Below are 4,189 nucleotides of genomic sequence, written 5' to 3' on the forward strand. Positions count from 1 at the left end.
CCTGTTCTCACATCCCAGACTTTGGCCCAGATCTTCTGTGGGGTCGGAGGCCACATAGAATGCCCGTGATTATAGGAGTTGTCACTTAGCCTGACAAAACGCCTCAACTTGTTAAGATTCCTTGGGGCCCTCCAAATGATTCCTGTAGGGTTTGGAACTTCGCATTTAAATGTATTTTGGAACATGTCAGGTCAGTGCTGAAATTAGAAGTGAACGTGTATTTTTAGAGCCAAACAAGCAAGGGCCTAAGGAACAAGCTAGAAATATCTTCTCTGCTCACAGGAATGACTTCACTTTAGGCCACACTGTCCCGCACCTTTGCACTGGTCTCCTCCCCGGGGGCAATCAGGCCTGATAGAAGGAACCTGAGTGGACAGGGCATGGCCATCTCTCCTCATCTCACTCTGGATTCAGAATCTGCACCAGCACCACAGCGGCTTCCAGGCCTTGGTCGGAGAGACTGTTGCTATTTTCTTTCTTTTTTTATCAACTTTGTTGAGGTATAATTTACAGACAGTAAAACCTATTCATTTTAAATGTACAGTTCAATGAGTTTTGACAAATGTTTACATTCTTGCAACCACCACCACAATCAAGATATAGAACTTTTCCATCACCCTGAAAGCTTCCTGCAGGTTCATTTGCAGGCGATCCCAAACCACTGTTGTGTTTCCTGACTATAAATTTGGTTTGTGGCTCTGGCTGGGTAGTTCAGTTGTTTAGAGTGTTGTCCCAATACACAAAGGTTGCTGATTCGATCCCCAGTCAGGGGACATACAAGAATCAACCAATGAATGCATAAATAAGTGGAAAAACAAATCTCTCTCTCAAATAAATAGATTTAAAAATTAAATTTTGTTGACCTTCTCTGGAATGTTATATAAATGAAATCATAGAGTATAAACTCTTTGTGTTGGGGTTCTTTTGCTCAATATAATGTTTTTGAGACTCATCCGAGTTGTGTGTGTGTCAGTAGTTCATTCCTTTTTGTGTAATAGTATTCCATTATATGGGACCCACTGGCTACTAAATGAATAGTTTTCCCTAAATCTTGCTTTTGCACTAAGAAAAAAATCTGTCATCAAACAAGTTGATAGTTAATTCATTCAACCAATCACTCGTTCAATTAGCCATTTATTCAATAAACATTCACCCATCACCTACTATTACAACCAGTAATAATTTAGAAATATTGCTCATTGAGTGTTTAATAAATGTTAAGGTCACCATGCTTAGAATGTTACTGGGACTATCTCGTTCATTTCTCATAAGTCCTGTAGGGTAGGTCTTAACTGGTCTCAGCTCTAGGTATTTCTTAAACCATAAAGTGCTATGCAAATAAAATTGCATTTTTTCCCCCAAAAAATAATTTTCTACACACTTTAGGTTTTTCATTTATTTATTGGCCTTCCCTTTCCTGATGAGGTTTTATTACATCTCTTCTTTAATCAGGACCCAATGGTCTACAACATTGATGGGCTTTTATGTTTATTGAGGTTAAAGCGGCCCCTGGGTGACACTGGGAGAAAGAAATTACACTCCCAGCATCCCTGGTGTGAGAGCTAGATTGGTACCCACTCCAGGAGCACACTGAACACTCCATCTTCCAGACACACCATTGAGCCAAGGTGCTATATAAGTCAAATAAATAAGTAAAGCACTGGAAAGCCCAGGGCAGTCCTGTCCTTATTTGGTACATGGAAATATAGTTAACTTTCTCTGAGTTCCTACTGAATGCTAACACCAGGAACTGCGAAGAGAAAGGTAAAAAGGAGAGACAGAAAAAGGCTATCTGACTCTCGAAGTGTTTAATTAGTATGAGAACCAACAGGAAGCAGAAAAATCATTATCAAGAAAGTATAAATAAGGGGAGAAAACTAGCATTTCTTGAGCTTCTACCAGGTGCTAAGGAGTGTGCTAGCCCAGTGGTTCTCAAATGTGGCACCGTCAGAATTATCTAGAGGGCTTGTTGAAACATAGATTGCTGGGCCCCGCCCCTTGAGTTTCTGAGTCAGTTGCTGTGGACTAGAGCTCAATAATTTACATTTTTTTACAGGAATATCAGAGGATTTCATTATCGGTGGATTGGCCATAAAACTATAAACTGTCATTTTTAGCTCTCAGTTACTTTTTTACTATTGATACGCCTAACTACAAAACAACTTTAAAAGATATGGTTCTCAAATGGGGGTGTAGGTTAGTAATAACTAACATTCAAAAGAATCATGCCTGTGAAAAAGCTTTCAAACTCAATTTCATATCATTTTTAATAGATTTAAATCATATTCATTCTGAAACTAGTAGCAGGATTCTTTGCTGGTAGCTCACTATAAGATATCACGCTGGAAATCTGGAAATTAAGCAACTGTTTCTTATGATACGTATCACTTTCCTGGTATGGACACTTCGAGTTCATCCAGAGATTTCCTTAGACAGTTCTTTAATTCATCAGTTCCTTCTCTGCTAATTGCAGAGGTGGGGTGATATTTTGGAACTTCATAGTCCTCTCTGGAATCAAGTTTTGTTTTGTTTTTTCAAATAAATGCAGAAAATCTGTAGGATTCTGGAGTTGATTCATCAGTACGTGGAATTTATCTCGGGCTTCAGCCAAGTCCATTGTATTAACTGCAGAAGTGCAGGTTTTGCCTAAAGCTCCTCCTTGTACAACTCCGGCTCTTTTGTCAGCAGTATTATAGTTTCAAAGGCAGTTCTGCATTGATTTTGGGACTAAAGCTGAAATCCAGCAATATCGACAACAGAAAGGAGTTGTTCGGTTTTCCCTATATGCCTGAGGATGAGCGGCCCATTCCTTTGTTTCTATCGCTCTTTCTGTGAAACCCACGAAGCTTGGCTACTGTTACCGGTTTGAAGTCTTTATACATAATCTTTCCAAGTTCAGGCTTTACTGTTGTAAATGCATAATCTGCGATCTCAGGTTTTGCGTGAGAAATCTGACTTAGCAACGAGGATTTTCCCGCATTTGGGAATCCCACTGGGCCTATATCAGCTAGAAGTTGTAGATCAAGGTGAATTACTTGTTTCTGGCCTTTCAAGGGTAAGAAATTTATAAGTAACTTACCACCGAGACCTCCCTCAGCTACCAAAATTCTGTCTTTCTCATTACTGAGTTCTATAATTTTACCATTTCCATCAGTTATTGAAATACCGACAGGTACAGGAATTTCACAGTCTTTTCCTTTGGAGCCCTTTAGAGCACTAACCTGACTGCTTGCTCCTTCTCCAGCCACAAACCGTTTCTGAGCTTATCTGTCTTTAAGTTGTTTTAAAGTCCTTCCATTATGAGCTGCAACCCAGACATCACCACTTTTCCACCTTCCACCTAAGCGAGGGTAACCCATTCCCCACTTCCTCCCTTGGTGAAGTCAGGCTATCGAGGTGTCCATGCCATCTGAACAAACACAACTGCAGGGCACGGCCGCTCCCATGGGCCAGGATTCCAAGAATTTATATTTTCAACGACTTTCCAGGTGATGCTGATGCTGCAGGCCCAGGAGCCATACTTGGAGATTCATTCAAAGTTGATCATCTCTGCTACACACATATTAGCTCATTTAAACATCCCAAGAGCAATGCAGATATCGTTACCACCGTTTTGTACATTAGGAAAGTAGAGTCCAGGACTGGCCCTGAGTCCACAGCTAGTGAATGGAAAACCAAACCATGAATTTAGGTCTAACTCTGAAGCCCACAACTTTCCCACCATTTCAACCCCTGGCCTGCCTCCCATTTGCCCCCCACACCTGCCCCCCCCCCCCCCCCCCCAATGCACACACACATAATTCCTGGAAAAGTAGACCTAGAATATTATCTGAGCTGGCCACTGTTGTCAAAATCTCCAGGGTTTTACAGATGTTAGTTAACATACTTATATATTTGTTGATATCCTGTGTGGTGTTTTTGGAGTTCTCAGTGACCTAGCTGAGAGAGCACATGTCTCTTCATAAAATGTAAATTCCAATGGCGATCCTGAAACAGGACTGTTTACTAGAGTCACCTTATTAAATGACTGAAAAACAAGTCTCTGGGGTTTGAAAGTAAACAAGCAAGGTGACATCATTTCGGACCACATGCTAACTAAAATAACAGATGGCTAACTGAAAGTTTTGCTAAGGATCCAGAATGTAGGAGTCAATGATCTTGACCAAAACTACCCCATTCTTTGACTCTG

The 4,189-nt window shown here is 40.7% G+C and overlaps 1 pseudogene; it reads right to left on the minus strand.

The window, feature by feature from the left end:
* Positions 1-2,275: 2,275 nt before the first annotated feature.
* LOC107546081 (GTP-binding protein 10-like) lies at positions 2,276-3,359 on the minus strand (annotated as a pseudogene).
* Between the last annotated feature and the right edge of the window lie 830 nt (positions 3,360-4,189).

This window comes from Miniopterus natalensis, chromosome 15 (genome assembly GCF_054644295.1).
Source record: "Miniopterus natalensis isolate mMinNat1 chromosome 15, mMinNat1.hap1, whole genome shotgun sequence".
Classification (NCBI taxonomy): domain Eukaryota; kingdom Metazoa; phylum Chordata; class Mammalia; order Chiroptera; family Miniopteridae; genus Miniopterus; species Miniopterus natalensis.